We start from the raw sequence: 22,078 nt of genomic DNA on the forward strand, positions 1-22,078 counted from the left end.
CTGGTGTGCTTCTTCCATGTGGGCTTTGTTGCTTCTGGGCTAGATGGTCGCATGTTTACCTTCAAGCCTTTAAGACCCCAGATGCTATATCTTTTGATAGCCGGGCACCATCCGTTTTCTTCACCACATTTGCTTATGCACCTACTTTGTCTTCAGTGAGCCTGTCGGGAAGGTGAGCACCATTGAATGCCAGTTTATTAGAACAAAGTGTTCTTGCATTGAGGGAATACTTGAGTGGAGGCCCAATATCCATCTGCGACCTTAATACTAAACCTATAAATATGTGCATATAGATCTATTTCCCCATCATAATATATAAATACATTTACATATGTACATGAGGCTGTAACTTTTTGTGGGAGTAGAAAGCCCTGTCTTTCTCCAATGGAGTGCCTGGTGGTTTCAAACTAATGACTTTATGGTTAGAAGTCCAATGCATAACCACTAAGCCACTAGGACTCCTTCTGGAAAAGGACAGCACACCAGGTAGCATAGAGCGTGACTGAATAAAGGAAAGCCCTCAAGGAGAAGGATTGACACAGCAGCTGCAACAATGATCTCAAACCAATGACTAACGTGAGGACGATGCAGGACTGAACAGCGTTCACTGTGCTGCACAAAGAAGCACCGTTGGGAGTAAGAAAGGACTCGGTATCTAACATGAACAGCAAGTAGTCATTCTGATTCACATTTTCTGTGAACCAAACTATGTCCTCTCATTCATGCATATCCTTAATATCGGCCTCCCAACAACCTTGGAAATGCCAACAGTCCTTCCATACAACGGAAAGACCTGAAGCTCAAAGAGATTTCGTTGCAAGACTCAGAAGGTGAGGAACAAAGCGGGCTGGAGTTAGAACTTCTTTCTCTGGGCCATCAGGCATCCCTGGTCTCACCTCTCTACCACATTCTTCCCACTCCCTGACTACAGCCGGCTCCTCACTCAGGAGTATCTTCGAACCAGCTGTTTATTCCGTTTTGAGACCTAATCAAGATTCCATTTTGATTTGACCTGACCCTACCTTGACTCCCATCTCACTCGATATTTAGAATGGGATTTTAACCTGCCTGAGCCCTGGTAGCACACCTGTGATGTATTTGGCTGCTAGCCAAAAAGCTGGTGGTCCAGACCCTCCATGGCAGAAAGGCTCTCCAGATTGCCCGATGAGAATGCCACAGGACCCATGGCTGGCCTGAGTTGGAATGGCCTCAACAGGATTCCACAACAGCGTTATAAGCCCTCCTGGTTTTGATTGACAGGTGGTATCATTCTAATGTGAAAAGTATTGTGTTTGGGCTTTGCTTTAGGCTGTGGATATGGGATCTGGGCTCCTTCTCAATCCCACTTGGGCCCCAAGCCAGCATATATCTTAGAAGTCATCTCTGCATCCTCGTATTAGGCAAGTCAGCCAGAGAGGGCAGTGGAAGACGGTGAAGAAGCAATTACATACTAGTTAAAATAAAATCCCAACTTTCCTTTGGTCTCCTACTCAGCAATAATTCACTTAGTGGAATTAGTTTTGTTCTTATTTAGAGCAATACCCCTGACTCATGGATGTTTCCGTGAGCCAGATTTCATGGTCTCTGTCAGAAATCTCTCCAAATCCTTGTAAGTTGCCTTTCGTTCTGTATGATGCATTCTTGAATCCTCATGGGGCTTATCCATAAAACTCCCTCACATGGCTGGTTTTCTCGCTCTCTCTTCCCATCTCTGAGTTTGGAGAATGCAGATCGCTTTCAATGCTGGGCTGAGTCCAACCCTTTAGATCCAGCGCATGGAACTCAGATGATCATAAACTATCTTGGCAGGGGTGCTCCAGGACTGCGTGCTGCACTCTCTTCCTGGTTGGTTTTATAACCCCCCTGAAAACTCTGCATGGTCCTGCCCCAACTTTGATCCGCGTCAAGTTGGGGCTTTGGATGGACCAGGCCCTTGTGTCACTGGTGCATGTACTATTGGACCTCCCTATCTAAACTTGAGCCCCTTCCTCTGAACTCTTCCATGCTTGGCCCTGCTCTTCCTCCTTCGCTGTCTTCCCTCTTGCTGCCCTTTGACCCCTCTGCTCTGTGGTTAGTGTTAGCTGCTACCCTCTCCGTTCCAACTCCCAGCAGCCCCATGTGTGCAGAGGTCACGAGGCCTGTCTCCCAAGGTGCCTGTGTTGGTTCAAACCATTTGCCTTTTGGCTAGGGATAGAATGCTTAACTACTTGTGCCAGCACGGACTCCAGCCCTTTCCTAGAGGAAAGGATTTCTACTGATTGGCTCTGACAGTTGGTTCCTTAATCCAGCTTTCTAGAAATAGCTGTAGCAACTTTCTCTCGCCCCTGGTAATTCAACCCGATTCCCAGTCAGACTTCACCTGCCAATGCTCAAGGTCAAGCTTTCTAAACAGTGATGCTCTATAGCAGATCAGACCCGTCACCAAGTGTGTGTGTGTGTGTGTGTGTGTGTGTGTGTGTGTGTGTGTGTGTGTGTGTGTGTCCTAAGCTTTAGATCCTCAAACTGATGTCACCAGTGGTTGTAGATTGAATCGTGTCCCTCAAAAAGATGTGTCAACTTGGCTGGGCCATGGTTCTCACTATGATGTAATTAGTCTCTGTTTTATAACCTGAGGAGCCCTGGTGGCACAGTGCTTATGAGTCAGGTCAGCACGAGGTTAGCAGTTCAAGACTTTCTACTCCCCTAACAGTTACAGTTTTGGGAACCGACAAGGGGCGGTTCTACTCTGTCATATGGGGCCATGAGTTTGGTATTTGAGAAGTTGTGATCTGATGTAATGGCCCTCTGTGTGGTAAACCCTCGCTTCTGTGATGCTAATGAGACATGATGCAGTCTTCAGAGTTAGGATGGATCTTGAGTCAAACTCTTCTGAGATCTAAGAGCAGAGCACACTCTTTAGACTCAGGGTCCCTGGAAGATGGATGACAAGAATGTCCTCCCAGAACCAAATGAGAGAGAAAGAGTTCCTCTGGAGCTACTGGTACCCTGAACTTGGACTTCTAGTTTCCTAAACTGAGAGAGTACAATTTGAAAACACCGTCCATTTGTGGTATTTTTATAACAGAATTAAGTAAGACACCAACGAAACAGGACCTGTTCTCATCCACTTGCAATTTAGTTAAGCCACACTTTCCAGAGCCTCCCTGAAAAAGATTTCAAGGGGCAGATAGATATTTACTTTATGGTCACTGACGATCGTGTTTGCCCTCCACACTGCACAAAAACATCAGCTTCAAATGGATGAGAGAAGCCAGGAAGATGCCTAAGACCAGACCTGCGATTGCACACAGCCCAGCTGAAGTCATGGGACAGCTAGCAGCAAAGGTTGTCCAACCATGGGTGACAATTCAGAAGGAATAACAACAATGGTGAATTAAGACACCCTTTGAAGAAGAAGAAAAAGATTGTGAGTAAAAGTCAAAACACAAATGTCAAACTGGAATCAAGAGTTGTAACCTGTATCCCAGACAAACAACTGATACCCCTTATAGCTAAAGAACTCATTTAAAAATCAGGGGAGAAAAAAGGAAATCTTGACCGGAGGATGGATAAAAAAGATAAACAGGATTCAACATACTCACATGCAAAATAACCCAACACCTTGACGTGGATGTCACACAATATATACAAAGGTCAAAAGTGCTACTACTGGGTTTCCAGTTCATCCACACGCAGGGTTGTCTCAAATGAAACGTGTTTCATGTCTGCCATCAGTGGATGGCTACAGATAATTTATTCCAGTAACACGTGTGTCTTAGTCTCATCACCCTAAATCAGGCCAACCCCACTGCGTTGAGTTGACATTGACGCTACATAGGGCTTCGGAGAGTGTCGTTCTTTGCTGGGGCAGACAGCGTTGACGGCCCACCACGGCTCCCTCCTGTTGGTAGTGAGCTTTCATATTTGCTGGTGCTGGTGCCATTCAATCAGTTCTGACCCATGGCTGCCTTAACCACAAGCGAATGAAACACTCCCTGGTCCTGCACTGAGTGATTTTAAAACGTGTGTTGTAGGACTGAGAAAATAAAATCCAGAGACTGCTATTGGGAAGCAGAGGCCTCTGTGGAATGGGGAGATGAACCCATAAATAAACCCCAGTGCTGTGGAGTTTATCCTGAGTGACAGCAGCCTTTACACAGGGACAGAAAGACCTGCCCCCATAGGGTTTCCAATCTCGGCCACTTCTGTCTCCCACCGAGGGGCTGGTGGGGTCAATCCGCTGACCTTCGGGTTAGCAGGGAACCCTGATTGGTTATTGTGCCACCTGGATATGAAATGGGAAGTCAAGAGAAATAAAATACGATGAGTTTGTATTCACTTTAGTGGTATCAGGTGAGTGTGTGGGGCTGGGGGTATGTGTAAGGTGTTTCAGATTAGAGGTGGTTGCTGGGACCATCGTAGACTAAGTCAGACCTAAACCTCAATCAAAGGAAATAAGGTATTTAAAAAAAAGACTCTACAGATGCCTGAGTGAGGATCAAGTGGTAGTTTGTAAAACTTAAACTTGATATGGGGGGCAGGAGGTGGGAGTAGGGGTGCAGTGGATGCTTCTGGTTATTGAGTGTTGTCAAGTGAACGCTGAGTGACAGTGACCCTATGCGACCCTCTACCCCAGGGGGGTTCCTAGGGAGTCACCTCGATGTGAGCAGATCACCAGGTCTTTTCGCTCTGGAAGTTCTGGTCGCTTTGAACTATCGACCTTCCCCTTAGCCCCTGCGTGGCCAGGGTTCCTGTGTGGCTGTGGAGGTGGCTCCACCATTCTGCGTGGTCTTGTAGCGACGGGGGCATGACGTTCTGCCTTTATCAAACCCACAGAGCCGTGCAGCACCAAGACGGGGCCCTCGTGGGAACTCTGCTGAGGTCGATAAGTACCATCTAGTCGGTTCTGGCTCAGAGTAACACTGTGCACAACAGAGCAAACCACGGCCCAGTCCAGCATCCCCCTCCCAATTGTTTCTGCGCCCGTTGATGCAACCACGGTGTCAAGGTGCCCATGTGTCTCATTCAGGGCCTTCCTCTTTCCCTGCGTCTTCACTTTGCCGAGCACAATGGCCTTTTCCAGGGACGGGTCTCTCCTGACACCATATGCAAAGTGTAAGGTGAAGTCTTGCCATCCTTGCCTCTAAGGAGCACTCTGGCCATTCTCCCAAGAGAGATTTCACTGTCCTTCTGGAAGAAGTCGAGGATACTTTCAATAACCTTCCCCACACCATCATTCAAATGCGTGGATTCTCCTTCCGTCTTCCTCATTCCATGCCCTACTTTCAGATCCATAGCAGGTGAATAAAACAACATGGTTTGAGTCAGGGGAACTTTAATCCTCAAGGCACCATGCTTTTCAAGCAGTTAATTCCAGAGAAATGCAGAAGGGCCAGAAAAGAGAGTGTGTACAGAGACTCTCTGTACTGTCTGCTCAGTTTTTTGCCCATAACCCTAATTCTACTCTCAAAAACAAAGATTATTGTTTAAATGGGGTGGGTTTGGGGGTGGAGTTACACACAGAGACACCAAGCCACAGGAAATGAGACCTTGTTTTCAGCACCTCTTGGAAGGTAAGGAGATCAAGTGGAGAGAGTCTAGCTTCTCAGGTCCAGCAAAAGGATTAAAGTACTGCCTTGTTCCTCTCTTTGTGAGTCTGGACCCCTGGTCCCCTTGGATTCTTGGAGGTACGGGTCAGCATTTCCAGGCTCACAGAACCACTGGAAAGATTGCGGAGAGACGTGAGTAAACCATGGCAGACCGCGTTCAGGTGCCCAGAGAACAGAAATCCGCATGACTCTTGCTCAGAATAAGTTACCGTCACAGGAGCCCACTCACTGGCAGAGGGGAGTATCGATACCACTTTCCTGGAAACTGAACGGAATCTTCTCAAACAACCCCTAGTCTCTGAGTCAGCCGCCCCACTTCTTGGCATTTGTCTGGAGGAAATCGTTGAAATGGATATACAGAGCTCTAGGACCAGGATGCTCATTCGCACCATTTAAAAGTTGACCAAGAAACTCCCCAAGAATGGTGAAATTACACTCTGAAACCTAGACAGAGAGCTTTTAGGCAAATATAAATTAGCTGGGGAATGATATTTTTTTCAAACTTCTTTAGCAGGAGAACCTAAAGATTCTTCTATGCCATTTAAATCTATATAGCAGGGAGGCTTCACAATGTTTATGGAAAATAGGTAAATAGGTCCACCTATGGTTGGTCTTATTTGTAACTACAAATATTTATTAGGAGATGTTTCATGCTAAGAGCTGAGTATCATCAGTCCCCCTATTTTCAGAATAGTGGAAAGAAATAATTAATGTTCTGGAATCAGAAATGGTGGTATATTCCATTCTGCCACCTTTTCGATATACAATCTTAGCCAAAGTACTGAACTTTTGTAAAGTTTGCTTCTTTCTGGGAAAAGTAGAGCAAACTTGGAAATGGGCCAAGGGTTCCCTGTTGTCCTTTCAATAGAAAGCTGGAGAATAGCTGTGTCAGCCTGGGCACTTCAGAGAAACACATCCACAGACACTCATATGTACCAGAGAGAGTTTCAGAGAAAGGGTAAGTGCGCATCAAGAAAACATCCCAACACAGTGCGGCCCAAGTCCACAAGTCCAACATTAACCCATATGTCCAAACCAATCCACAAAGTCCTCCTACATCACAAAACACACACTATAATGCCAACCACAGGAGGAAAGCTGAGTCAGTGAATGTGTAAGCATCTCAGCGTTGGCAGGGGTCTCCACAAGGCTGCTCCAGCACCCAGGATTGCATCGGGGTAGGTCCATCAGGCTTCTCCTTAGGGATGTCTTGCAGGAAGTCAGCCTTGCCAGGTGAAGCAGGGAACTGGCTAAGGAAGCTGCACCCTGGTCCGACCATCACAATGCAAGAGACCCGAGAACTAGAGCCAAGGCTCACTGAGCCATTTATCCCTCCGCCCTTCAATTAACCCCACATGTGTTTATCAGCCAAGTTGGCACAATAAACTACCTCAATAGCTAACCCAGTGGTCCTCAACCAAGGGAGATTTTGTCCCCGGGAGGACATTTGGCAACATCTAGAGACAATCTCATTGCCACCACTGAAGGGTAACTATTGAAATCGCTGGCTATATCTTCCAGTGCACAGCACAGTCTCCACAACAGAAAAGTATCTCATCTAAAGGGAGATTTAAAAACCTGATCATCTGGCAGGGTCATCTGCTTCTGTAGAGGTCTATGCCTTCCATCGCCTCTGAACAATGTTACAACTCTGTTTCCAGAGCCTACAGGGTCACTCTGAGTCAGAATTGACTTGACCTCAATGTTTGTTTTTGATTTTGTAGCAAAGTATACACTGTATGATTTTAAGATCACAGGCACTGGCAGTTAAAGATGAACGGGATGGGAAAGGATTTAGCTTTGAGGAATTCTGTTGCCTTCTCAAAACATTTGAAAATATATTATTTTCTAAAGGATTCCTAAATTGTGCCTGTCTTGTCCACCATGGAGAAAAAAATGTGATGTTTGCATTTTTTCTGGATTTCTGAATCTCTGCCATTTGGACTTATTTAGCCAACTCCCTCCTGAGATGGAATCCAATGTGAATAAGACACAGCCTGATCCATAGCAAATACAAATCGTATTCATTTATCCTTTGGAGCACCAACTCCAAGCGTAACTAAATGCAATATGCTGGCGTTCTCTGTGCTTTTTATGAACTTTTGAAGCAGGTTTGTGATGAATAGATTTTATAGGATTATGCAGTTATAGTTCGCTTTTAAATGTTTCAGAAAGAAATCATAAACATGACCTCATATGTTAATAAATCAATTATGGAATGTTGTTTTATACATATGTTCAAAATATGACCCTATCCCAAACTCCCTAAATGAATACGAAGAAATAACTAAACCTTCATTTAGGAGGTTCTGGTTTTCAAAGCACCGTGTCTGGAATTCTGCAACTCTATATAAAGGGAAATAACAACAACCGTCTCTTTAACCTCAACGTGGATGGCTTCTGATGTGTTATACACTAAAGACATTTTGGGGTATAACACGTGCTCTTTATCGGGCCTCCTCACACTCTACTTATTTCAAGCTGAAGCGATAGAGTTAAGAGAATGAGAAAAAGGAATCCAGCGATCAAGTGGACTGAGTCCTGGCGCAAACCTCTTAGTTCACAGCCTCAGTTCTATTTTGATTGTATGCTTTTACATGTGCATTACTCTTGGAGGCAAAAGCTAAGAAAGCATAACCAGAGCTCATTGTAATTGCTTAAGCGATTAGGATTTAGTTGTTGACGGCCTCTTTCTTTCTGTATAACAGCCGCTGAACTTGTAGAGGCTTGGCTTGTCCATTTCTTGAGGTGCTTGCTGACCTGGCTCCCAGTACTCCTCTCCAGGTAGGAAGCAAACCAAGATTGCTGCACTCTCTGGAAAGGTATTATAGGAACATATATTCATTTCCTTACGCACCACTGATGCTCGGACCATATCATCCAATGCTTAATGAATGGCATAAGCAGCCAAGAAATGGCCCCAGTAAACTGGTTACTGGAAGAGGCAACAGAACTACTTTCAAGGGGGAGCCCCAAACATCATGACTCCCAGAGGCTACTTGCCAATTGTTGCGAATGAGTATGAATTTACGTTAGTTGGCAAATATCAATAAGACACAAGTCCAAGGGATGGACAATCATTTCCAACGTAAAAATGCTGTGTGCCAAGGAGGCTTGGAAGCACAGTGGTTAGGCGTTCAGCTGCTAAATGAAAAGTCAGTGGTTCCAACCTGCCAGGCACTCCCAGGAGAGACCCGCGATCTGCTTCCATGAAGACTACGGCTCAAATACCCAATGGGGCAGTTCTGCCCGCTCACAGCAGGTCACTATGAGTTGAGACCGACTCGAAGGCACCCAACCACACACTCACAATCCCACGTTCCAGTTTCTAAAACTGCAAAGGCGGAAAGCAGCGTTTCATACCTTACCTTCAGAGCCTTGTATGCTGAAACCAGAAGTTGCAAATGAGTCTCCCTTCTGGACCTCCCACATCCTACAAGGACTGGTGCAGGGCCTAGCAGAAGGGCACCAGGCAATAGAGAGTAAAGACGATGGCAAATGGGGGGAGGACTCCCCCACGGAAGACACACAGGTGCGATTGCTTCGACGGCTGCCTGGCCAGATGGATTCAATAGTCCTGCTGCCTGATTGGGGTCATTGCTTCCCAGTTTGCAGTCTCTGAGCTGAGCCATCCAGGACACCGGCCAAGTATTCTTCAGAGTGGGAGAACACCCACCTCCAGCCAAACCCTTTTCCGTGTGCATTTGCTTTTGCATGAAGAGAGAAGGACTTCTCTCAGGAGTCAAGTGGAGCTTCTGCTTCAGTGGAAGTCAGCAGTCATTTGTTCACTACAGCCACAGAGACTGTACATCTGAGCCAATCAAAATGAAAAGAGCCAGCTGGGTCCCTCCATATTCAAATCTATGTTATGAACTCATTGTTTCCAGGACGAACACCCGAGCAGAATCTTCAGAAGAACCATCCTATTCGCTCCAATTATACATACATTAACCTTCTCTCCCCCGATGGTACAGCTTCCGGACTCTTGGCTTTCCTTATTTGATTTGTTTTGTCTTTTGGTCTACTTGCCGAGAATGGGAATTACAGACCTTCTCTCTCTCTCTCTCTCTCTCTCTTCCTTGATGTCAGATGGGGTGGATTGTCAGCATTAAATGAGCTGGAAACTCAGCAAAGGAAACAGGAGGCAGCTTGATAAAGTTTGTGGGAAATTTCACTATCTTTCCATTCCATTTTTTTCCAGGAACTCTTGGAAGCTCCCTCAAAGAATGTTTTACTGCCATCAAGTCAATGCCGACTCATAGTGACCCTATAGGACAAGGTAGAACTGTCTGTTGAATTTCTGAGACTGTAACTCTTTACAGCAGTAGAAAGCCCCATCTTTCTCCTTTGGGGTGGCTGATGGTTTTGAACTACTGACCTTATTTATGGTTAGCAGCCCAATGCATAACCATGACGCCGCCACGGCTCCACAGGAAAGGCAGGGGTTGTGAGTATCTATTGACCCTTCTCATCCGCAGACTTTGGACAGCTGCCTTAGATCAAGGGGTTCTGTTTTCCTGCTGCTCAACTTCCACTCCCCCTCTTGTGACTGCCCCCTGCATTCTCCCTGGGTAGCCAGTCCTCCTCATCGGTAGCTCCTGTGCTTCCAGGGTCTCTGTCCCTGGCTCAGTGTAAACCAAGGGAACTGGAAGTAAGCTCATAGGTACATTCCATTCTCAGAGAGAGGTGACTCCCCTGGGCTGGACCTAGCTGGTGAAATGCTGACTCCATTGTAACTGACCCCAACTGTCTCCCATTCCTTCTTCCCTGCATTGATTGTTTCCATCCTACCACATGAGTGATCAAATAAGAGACGCCATGTGAGGTTGTTAGTTTGTTGTGCCAACCTGGCCGATAAACACAGGTGGGGTTAATTGAAAGGCAGAGAGATAAATGGCTCGGTGAGCCTCACCTTTCTAGTTCTCGGGTCTCTTGCTTTCTCATGGTCACACCAGGGTGCAGCTGCCTTAGCAGTTCCCTGCTTCACCTGACAAGGTTGACTTCCTGTAAGACATCCCCAAGGAGAAGCCACATGGACCTTGTGGAGACCCCTGCCAGTGCTGAGATGCTTACACATTCACTGACTCAGCTTTCCTCCTGCAGTCAGCATCATGGCGTGTGTTTTGTGAGATAGAGGAGGACTTTGTGGATTGGAGTTGGATATATGGGTTAATGTTGGACTTGTGGGCTTGGGCAGCACTGGGTTGGGATGTTTCTTGATGCGTACTTACCCATTACATAAAACTCTCTCTTATACATGAGTTTCTGTGGATTTGTTTCTCTAAAGTATCCAGACTAACATACCATGCATGTGCATGTGTGCCTCTGTGTAATGGTGGGGATCAGCTTCTAGCCCACCCTAGGGAACCCCTTCGTGGGCTAAACCCCAAAAATCACCTGTCCAGCTTTGTTCTTGTGTCACTCCAGACTGAACCAGAGCCTTGGAGAAGCATTTGTCTGTTTACTGTGCAGTACCAAACCGTGTCAGTGTCATGTGGAGCCCAGGTGTCATTAGTCCCTATTTCTGTAAAATTACTAGATGGGGCTACTTTATAGCTCCAAACCCTAGCACAGGACTTGACCCAAGGTTGACCTCAGATGATCGAGTGATCAAGTGAGTGGATGGGTGGATGGATCAGTATCTTTCACCCTGGCTTCACATCTACACCTGTCCCACCACCCATTGTCATGGAGAAGCAGCAGCCTCAGGTCTGAACCCATCAGTGTAGACACCTGCAGCCACATCGCAAACCAGATCCTACCAGCCGCTAAACAGGGCTTAATATTCCAAGTCAAGTTTACTTTCGCCTCATTCTAAATCCCATCAAGCACGTTAATTCCCTCCAATTTACTTCCAACTGCTGCTAGTGAGAAGAAAAGATGATTCTAAAATAAAGTGTTCAACCCCTTAGCTGAGGCTAACCCTTACAAGATGTTTTTTTGTACTGGATTATTTGTTGACCAAAATCACAGCCTTATCTCTCTGGTTTGGAAGGGAGCGCAAGGAGGGTTTCACGACAGCCGCTATTTGCTTTGGGCTGTACCTGGTAGAATTTGATTTGCGATGATAGGAATGTCAGGCTGATAACGCAACTGCAATTTCTCTACTATTTACCTTTAAATCTCAGTATTACACTTGCTACAGATGATATATGAAAGCAAAATATTTGCACAGTGGTGCGACTCAGTCCAGAGCAGGGACAGCACCGGCACCTGAGGGGGAGAAGATGCTCCACTGCCCTTGGCAGTACCAGACTCTGCAGGAGAGAAGCAAACCACAGAGGCATGTGTGTGCTCTGTGGCCTCACCCTGAGTTAGATCACTGCCCCAGGGGCAGCTCTTGGCAAGTGCTGCTGGACTGTGACATCATCAAAATACCGGCTGCTGGAGGTTGGGGAGTCAAGGACCTTTTGATCCATCGCAGCTCCTTGGGGAGGTTTCACAAGGTTACAGGCACAACCTGAGCAACGAGTCTTTCCTAAATCACCAGAATGCATGGATTTACTTTCTTAGCTCACCATACTGGAGGAGTTGGCATGTGGCTGTGATGCTGGAAGCACTGCCACCAGTTTGTCAAATACCTACAGGGCCACCCATGGTGGATGGGTTTCAAGGGAGCCTCCAGACTGTGACAGGCTAGAAAGAAAGGCCTGGCACTCCGTTTCCCCCAAATTAGACAAGCAGAGCCCTGTAGACCCCAACAGAAAGCTGTCTGTTGAAGTGCAGGAAGATGGGCCCCAAGGTTGGAGGCGACAGTGGATGCAAACACAGCAGGATCTCTGAGGATACACAGACCTGCCCAGCATTTCTTCACTGTACATGGAGCCACCATGAGGTTGGAGTCAGGGTCAGATTAGCCAATGAGGTGAGCATGTGTTTAGGGTGACAACAAAACAAGGGCACCAATTACTGTGTCAGTCTGGGTTGACTAGAGAAACAAATCCAGGGAGACTCGTGTGTATAAGAAAGAGCTTCATATACAAGAGCAATTGAATATTGAGAAAGCATCCCAGCCCAGTCCACATCAAGTCATTAAATCCGATATTAGCCCATATGCCCTATACCAATCTGTAACATCCTCTTTAGACTCACGAAACACATGCAATGACGCCTAATTCAGGAAGATCACGGCCAGTGGGTGGGAAGTCTTGTGGATCCAGTGGCATTGTAAGCATCTCAGCGCTGGCAGGGGTCTCCATGTGGCTTCTCCAGCTCAGGGCACTAGGGTAGTTCCACGTGTCTTGTCAGCTACAAAGTCTCTCTCAGGGACTGAGCAGAAAGAGATTGTCTCCTGGCTCCAAGGAGGAATACAGGAGTTCCCAGAATTCTCAGGAGGAGACCATGCTCACCTAGAGGCCTTGTTGACTATATCCTGATTGACAGGTCAGACCTCACTCCTTCACTCTTAATCCTCTCCAATTGACAAACGATTACATAACTACCATAATTACCCAGTGCAAAGACCCATAGATGCCAAGCAAACAGGACCTAGGGCAAAACAAACACCATAGAGAGAACTGGTCGGCCACCACATGCAACTGATACCAGCTCCAATGCATGCAAATACTCCAACCAGAAATAAAGTTCATGCCAGGTCACCAGGGTGTCCATGAGCAAGGTTGTTTAAGTTGCAAAGCCCCTGCAACTTCAATGCTTTCATTGATAGCCATCCCTATGGTCCGGGCATGTGTAACTGAAATGCCTTATCTGCTCAGGTCTCTTGAGAGTACACTATTTCTTTCTCATAAACAAGAAGAGGATGGCGGGCAGGGGTGTGGGTTGAGGTGCTGGGTGCGGGGAGCATGCTATCAAGTCTAACTGTTGCTACATTCACCCAATATGCAGCTGGATAAACCATGAGCGTGGATGCTGCTGGGCATGGGTGGAGTCTATTACTCAGACAATAGGTCTCTGCTCCATGTCCAAAGAGCTGCCTTGCATGACTTCAGCTGCTGATGCCAAGCTCCAGACAGGAAGCCAACCACACCCTTTGTCATGACCCAAACACCAGTGTGTGCTCATGTGCATGTCGTGGTAAAAATAATGAATGACAACTCCCGTCCAGATGACATGCAAGAGTGAGGGATTTAATGAAGTCAAGCATTACAATGAATTAAGTCCTTTTTTTTAACGGTATAGCATGGATATACAGAGTTATGTCCTCATTCGTGTAGACTCAATTGAGCATACATTTAATATAGTAATACAAACATAGCAAATGTCCCCAGACCCGGGAAGGACTATTATTTCTCAAACGTGAAACATTTTCGTTTCTGTATCAAGTGAGTTTCCTTTTGTATATTTTTTGCACAAGACACACTGCTTGATCGTATTCTACACAAGTGTTGATCAACAAGCTCTTAGGCACATCCCGAGGCGTCAACCTTCATGGAAGCATTAGAACAGTGGTTCTCAACCTTCCTCATGCCGCGACCCTTTCATACAGTTCCTCATGTTGTGGTGAACCCCTCCAACCATAGAATTATTTTCGTTGCTACTTCATAGCTGTCATTTTGCTACTGTTATGAGTCAGGCGAGCCCTGCTGAGAACCCCTACAAGTAAATGCCAGAAACCTGCAGAAGAATCAGAGTGACGCATCAATTTCATGTCACCACACATGTGCTGCATCAGCATTGACACACTGCCATTGTACAGGAGAATCATGATCAAAGGGTGGAAACTTCTTTCAAATCCTTTTGCCTTTTTAAACCATGTGAATATACCCAACGAAGAATTCATTGAAGCATCTCAGAAATTAGTGCAGGCTTAGACGAGTCTTTACAGAGCAATGGGACAATTCCATTCTACATGGAAACTACGTGTAGAGATTCAGGAAAGAGAAATCTTACACAGGTAGACACTTACAATTCCTTCATAGAAGATCAAAAACGATGTTTCTTTCCCAATAGTGACATTTCCTTATTCATACTCCTAGTTTTAATAATACAAACTACGCAACAGTATGCTCATTTTGGCCCCTCACACGATTCAAAATCCCTTCAGTATTCAACAGTGATTTATGAAAGACTTGACTCATGAACCTTGGTTGTGAATGGAAGTAGATATTGTTCACCAGCTTAATTGTGATGAAATCATTGAGGAATCTGTAAGAACACACACTGGAAAGAAATGTTTTTAATTATAACTCGTTATAGATGAAACATCTATTTAAAAATAAAATGCAGTAATTTGTTTTAATACTTGTTTTATGATCATTAAATTTTCTTTTTTGACATGTTTTCATTTGCTCACTTATAATTATAGCTTTTTTACCAAACAAGCATCAACTTGATGTTGCTGTAATGCAAAATTGGTGCAAGTCAGGTTTTTTTTATTGTTGTAGGAGATCAACAGAATTTCAATTGATCATGGAAGCAATGAAGTTGACAGAGTAATTTTTTTCATGTAGAACATGTGTCAAACATATTCTTTTTTGTAGAAAATATGTAGTAAAAATCTTTGTACCCCACATTCACTGAAAATGTAATAATTCAGTTCATCTCCTTCCACAAAAATGGCACATACTGGTCTGCATTCAATATCTAATATTACAATTACATTGAAAAACAAGGTATGTCACGAATAGCTGAGAGCTCTTGGTTTAAAAGAAGCAACTGAGGCAGTCTTTAATGGTACCCCTGCTAGAAGACCCCACAAGGACTGGAGGAGTCCGGGGCGGGAGTTACCACTGCCTTCCCTTACCCAATACCCACAGAGGGACCAAATCCTGCAGCAGAAGGCACAATGGGGTAATTCAGGACCTGGGTGCTCAACTAGCCCCTCTCCCCCACCCTCCTCCTCTTCCTCCTCCTCCTCCTCCTCCTCACTGGCCCATGCTAGGTGATTGGTTAGCACTGACTCCAACCACTCCTAGACTTGCCACACTTTGTTCTTTGGGGTGCGGTCCTCCCCAGGCAGCGGGGAGTGCAGGGAGCCGGGCTGCCAAAGGCCTGGGCAGGAGTGTGGAGCCCCACGGATTGTCTGGACCACTGGTCCTGTTGCTTGTCCAATCCCCAGAGCTGTCAACTGTGCTTCTACTGTAGCTGTGGGCCACCACATCTGCTGGCATGCCAGGCTCATTGGCAAGGCCTTGGGGTTCAGATCACAGCAGTTCTGGGGGCACAACAGAAATGGACGTATCCCATTGGAATGCATGAGTAAACAGAGGTGGGGGCTCCACAGATGAGTAGTGCCAGGGACCTCATCTGACTTCATCTGGCCTCGGCTTCTGCTGACAACATAGCAACAAACAGCAATAATTTTTTAAGTCCCAGATCTGCCACTCTTTGCACATTTGGCTAGTACTCGTTTAAGAGCTCCCTTCCTCTCCTCTTCTCCCCTGGGTGGAGGTGTGTGTGTGTGTGTGTGTGTGTGTGTGTAGGGGTGGGGGTGCTCCTGGTTCCAAGTGAGGCACTTGAAGACCCCTATGTCTGGAGTCATAGTCTCCTATTAGATTATGATCGTTTAAAATAGCTTGTAAAAGAAAACCAACTTTAATTTACCTCAAGAAAAGCTCATCTTGTTGCTAATTTAATTTTAGCAAAAGACCTTATGTAAAACGTGCTTCAGGAATTTCTATAAGATCTATTTATCCCGCCCAGGAGGATTATCTGCCTTTATAAGCTAATCCTCTTGAAAAAGTCTGTCTCCATTCCATGAGGAAACGTGTGATAGTCTTTACATTCCTGGTGTTTGAGTTTGATCTGGAATAAATGAGTCAGGTTGCACTCTTCCCACCCGAGCGGCAGTAGCTGGAGACACGTGGGCTGCCCCAGGGAGGTTAGCAGTGACGAAGACTTCTTCGTGTGATGAGAAAATCAAACAGTGGATTTAATGTGCTTGTCAAGTGAACCTATAGAAATTGGATGCACCGGATTCAACCCATGAATATGCATCTGGTTGCTGCTGCGCGCCAGGTGCTGTCTGGGGTGCTGAGGGGAGGGAGTGTAAACAGAACAATGGAAGGCTTCATCAGGTGGGGAAACAGGTAAGGAGTAGGCCGCCAAAGAATTATGTTGTCCTGTTAGATCAGGTCATGGTTATGCTGCGGAGGAAGATCAAGCAGGAAGGAAAAGAGAGAGATGTGGAAGAAGGGTTGATATTGTAATCACATCGTCTAGAGATCCCTTCTCTGAGAACAAAGAGACTGAGAGTTGTACAGGCTGGGGCTGTAGAACAAAGGGACGGGGAGTTAGAAGACAGGAACTAAACTGTGCAGGCAGAGAGAGCAAGTGCAAAGGCCCTGAGGCAGGAATGTGTTGGAGACGGAACCAGGAGGACCAGAGGAGTAGGGAGGGAGCATGGGAAAGGAAGCAGGGATGGAATCCTGGGTCCTCCTCACCCAGGGCCTGCTGGGCCCTGGGAATGACTTAGGTCCCTAACGAGTCAGAATCAACTCCATGGTGATGGATTTGAGTTTCTTTTAAGGACTTTGCTAGGTGCCGCCAAGCGAGTTCCGACTCACAGTGACCCGCCATGCGGCAGGAAGAAACGCTGTGCAGTCCCTCACGAGGGTTCTTATGTAGAAGCCCATCCCTGCAGCCACTCTATCACTCCCTCTCGGCAAGGCCGCCCTCTTCTTTGTCACCTCTCCACTCTATCAGCATGATGTCCTTCTCCAGGGACTGGTCTCTCCCAAGAAAATGCCCAAAGTACCTAAGACGAAGTCTTAGGAGGAGTCAGACTGAAAGCTTGGTGGTGTAAACCCATCTGCAAGACACCTTGGAAGGTGGGTCTGGTGATCCATTTCCAAAAGGTGACAGGCTCCAGAAGTGTAGGGAGCAGCTCTACACTTGTGACCCCAGGGGGTCACCAGGAGTGAGGACAGACTGGGTAGTCAACTGCTTTCGGTGACTGGCTTGAAGGACTGGGGTGTTACTCTCAGCGGGGCAAAGAATCAGTGGAGGAGGGAGAGAGAGAAACTGGAGCTGAGCGTTGCCTCTGGTCTTGTCATCATTCTCTTATTCTCAGCTTTGCATCGTTGGTTCCTACAGTCTGACGCCCCGCCCTCTCCTCACCAACTAGGTTCATGTCCTGGCAAGCATCCTTCACAATGGTTATACACGGTCCTGCATGGGAAGACAAAGGAAAATTAGTTCTCTTCTTGTTGCTCGAGATGAAGATTGAAAAGCTGGTGCCCAAGACTCAGGGCAGCCTGTCTCAGGTGCGTTTGGGGATTGAATCCACATTTTCTTTCTTTTTTATTTTTTTCCACCCTTCTGATTATTCAGAACTGATGTCTCAAGGGAGGAGATTTGTATTTGGAAGTTTTTCATTTGGAGGCCTATTTGGAATTTTCTGTTTGGAATCAACCGAATTAATTTGGAATTCATTTTATATGGAAGATTTCTATTTAGAATGAACTCTGTTAAAACGTGATTCTTCCATGCATTTTATTTGATCCAGTACACAGGCAAGCCTCTTTTGATATAAGATCTCAGTTCCTCGCGGAGATGGATTGACACCGTGGCTGCAAAAATGGACTCAAACATGGAATGACTGTGAGGTTGGTGCAGGACCGGGCAGTGTTGCCTTCTGTTATTCCTTGGGTCGCTAGAAGTTGGGGCCAACTCGATGGCCCCTAACAACAAAGTGACATCTATTCCTGGAATGACTGTAATTTGCGCCCTGTTTTCCTGGCGCCTGGACTATGTATTAGGATGCTAAATATTTATTATATCAATTCTGGTTTGAGTTCTCCCAAACTGACCATCAGGGCCAAATTTCCTGTAATCAAAATGTAAAATAGAGGGGTGTGGGAAGGTGTGCCATGATAAATAGTGCTTCATAAATCATATGTTCTCGTTAGTGAGAATAATTACTCATGCATTGAATGAACACTAGTGGCTTCTGAGCTCCATACTCTCTTTGTAGAAACCCCTTCTATTGTGTGATGAAACATACATAATATAGTTATTATGAACGCACCCATCCTGAGTACCTCCTATAAGTAGAATCATACAAGATGTGTCTTCTTGTGTGTGATCAACTTCATGTAGAATCATGTCTTCAAGGTTCTTTTCATGAGGTTTTCAGTATCTGACAAGGTTTCCGTTCTGTCCATAAAAGTTTCTGTGGGGAATTCCTCAGAAGTAGACAGCATATTCCTTCTTCGCAGTCTGTTCTTAATCTGAAAGCACTGCTGAAACCTGTTCATTTTGGGTGACCCTGCTGGCATTTGAAAAATCAGTCACCAACTTCCAGCATCACAGCAACACACAAGCCACCCCAGTACAACAAAGTGACAGACAAGTGGTCATTTAAAGTGCGTGTTTAAAATGAGAAAACGTGTGCACCGGGGTTGTATCCTCTCACCATACTTATTGAATCTGTATGCTGAATAAATCAGAGAAGTCAGATTATATAAAGAAGAAGGGGGTGTCAGGATTGGATGAAGGCATAATAACAACTGGAGGGACATAGATGATGCAACCATGCTTCCTGAAAGTAAGGTGGACTTGAAGCACCTGTGGATGAAGGTCAAGGACTGCAGCCTTCGGAATGGATTATAACTCAATGTAAAGGCAGCTAAAACCCTCACAACTGTACCAATAGATACCATCATTCTCCAAAGACAAATGGAGAAAAGACAGACGTTGTCAAAGATTTCATCTTTGCTTAGATCTATAACCAGTGCTTCTGGAAGCAGAAGTCAAGGGATTAAGCAATGCATCACGTGGGGTAAATCTGCTGCCCAAGACCTCTTTAACGTGTTGAAAAGAAAGGATGCTATTTGGAGAGTAAAGGGCACCTGGCGCAAGCCATCATCATTTCAATTCCCTCATGTTGGACAGTGAATAAGAAAGAGTGGAGAAGAATCGATGCATTGTGGTGCTGACGAAGAACATTGAAAGGACCGTGGGTTACCAGAAGGACCAACGAATCTGGCTTGGAAGAAGTTCAGCCAGAATGCTCCTTAGAGACAAGGATGGTGAGTCTTCCTCTCGCATTGGATGTGTTATCAGGAGAGTCCAGTCCCTGGAGAAGGACTTCATGTTTGACAAAGCAGTAGGGCAGTGAAAAAGAGTAAGTCCTTTGATAAGATGTATTGGCATGGTGGCAACATCATGGTCTCACATAGGAAAAAATTTTTGTGAGGATGATAAGGATGGGGCCATGTTTTGTCCTGTTGTACATAGGGTCACTGAGTTAGACCAACTCAATAGCACCTAACAACGTCAAGGTTCATCCCCATTGTAGCATGTGTCAGAACTTCATTTTTTTGATAGCTGGATAAGATTTTATAAAATACATATGAACTGCAGTTAGCCCATGCACTCATCCATGAGGGGCAGTTACCACCTTTTGACAATTGTAAATAATGTTGGCTATGAACATTGGTGGACAAGTAGCCATTTGAGTCCCTGCTTTCACGTCTTTGGGGCCAATACCCAAGAGTATAGAATTGCCGTGTCGTCGATTCTTTCTGCTTAACTCTCTCTCTGAGGAACTGCCAAATTGCTTTCCACAGTAGCTGTACCACCACTGGGTATTCACTAGCAATGCATGATGCTTCCAGTTCACCCAAACAGCTTTCCGTGGGCTGTGCTATGAACCTCGGGGTGCAGCTAAGATAATGTCAGGTCATTGACAAGTATGTTTGCCATGGCGTGTGACAATAAAAACTAACTAAAATCCATTTCATAAAAAATGGGAACAAATTGACTCCTAGAATGTTACAGTCAAGAGGTAGGTAATAGTAATTCAAGTAGGGCTTGATCCATGGCCATAATCCAAGTTTTTCTCTCTTTCTCAGCTCTACTGCTCCAGCATTACCATCGCTCTCAGTCCCTGTAGGATACCAAGAGGGTCGCAGCAGCTCCAGCCTCTGTGTCCTCAAGAGGAAAGAGAAAATGCTTCCTCTCAACTGTTCAAGCTAAAGACCTGGGATAAAAGGCCTGAGGGGCTGGCCGACCAGCTTAGCTTGCATTAGACAGTTGTATTTGGGTCCCCATCCCCTGGAGTCCCTGAGAGCCATGAACAGTGTGAGCTGCTCTGGGGTTTACCGACAGACTGGCGATGCAAGTCTATCCCAGAGTTGCCTAAATAAGTAAATAAATGCCCTGGAAATCCACTTGTAAAAATTCAGCCATTGCAAACTCTGTGAACCAGAGTTCTATTCTGACACGCACGGGTCTCCAGGAGCTGTAACTGGCTCGATCGCCATGAGGTTTTCTTGGTTCTCATTGTCCTCTGTTGGATGCTCAAAGCAGATCGAATATTTGTCCTCACGGAAAAGTAGTCTAGGCAGCAAAGACAGACCTTCATCTGTAAACATACAAATGGAATGACTTAGCTTGCTCTTATGAGATCTGCTATAAAACAAAAGGACAAAATTATCTGAACCATGAGTTGGCAAATTACAGCTGCTGGGCCCAACCTGGCATGCTGCCTGTTTTAATAAGTCAAGCTTTATTGGAGCAGCCAGGCTCATGTATTTATGTATGGCCTTGACTGCTCTCACACTACAACTGCGGAGTTGCATAGTTGCTACAGAGACCAGATGGCCCACAAAACTGAAAACATTGACTCCTTGGCCTCTTAGGGGAACGTTTTCCATCCCTCTTCTAAGCATAGCTAAGGAAGGAGTCTGATCTCAGAATACAGGCGGGTCTTCTGAACAATCGACATCCAAAGTGAGCCCCAATGTTGAAGCAAGTTTGGGGTGGAAGGGAAGGAGATGGGGCACCATTGGAGGATCAGGGGTTGCCAAGTAGAAAGGAAAACAGGGCTGGAGGCTCTATCGTCTCCGCTGCTGCATGGAGAATGCCTGGGGACAAGAGAGGGAGGTAAGAGGAGAAACGGGGTGAGCAAAGGGGTGAGCAAAGGGGAGCCCTATTCTCAGTGAGAGATGATCATTGCTCTTATAAGGAGGCCATGGACTCAAGCTGGAATATAGGTTTAGCATTTGCTTAGATGACATTGAGGGAGGATCCGGCACAATAGGGTGAAGGCAAGTCATTTACTAAGCTGGGGGAAATGATCAGATGCTAAAGTGATAAAGAGACGATATAAGAAAAGATAAAGAAGAGGGCCCTTCTTGGTACAAATGTTACCCCAACTGGAATTTCTAATCAAGTCTGTCGATGAAATAAGTTCTCACTAATGGCTCAGTTTAGCACCCCAAATGGAAAATTAAAATAAAACGAAACAGCTGACTGTCATTGAGTCAATATGAACTCATAATGACCCTACGGGATAGGGCTGACCTGCTCTTGTGGGTTTCCAAGACTATACATAACTCTTTGTGGGAGTGGAAAGTCCAGTCTTTCTCCAGCAGAGTGGCTGGTGGCTTTGGACTGCTGACCGTGTGATCACCACCAGCTCATGAAATGGATAATAAAAGGTAGATAATCCTAGAAAACACACAACAATGGGCTCAGACACACAAAAGAACGTGAGGCTGCTGCAAGACTAGACAGCGCTCTGTTCGGTTAGCGTTTAGGTCACCATTCATCCGAGACCAGTCAACAGCAACTAACATCAACAA

Source organism: Tenrec ecaudatus, chromosome 16 (assembly GCF_050624435.1).
Source record: "Tenrec ecaudatus isolate mTenEca1 chromosome 16, mTenEca1.hap1, whole genome shotgun sequence".
Classification (NCBI taxonomy): domain Eukaryota; kingdom Metazoa; phylum Chordata; class Mammalia; order Afrosoricida; family Tenrecidae; genus Tenrec; species Tenrec ecaudatus.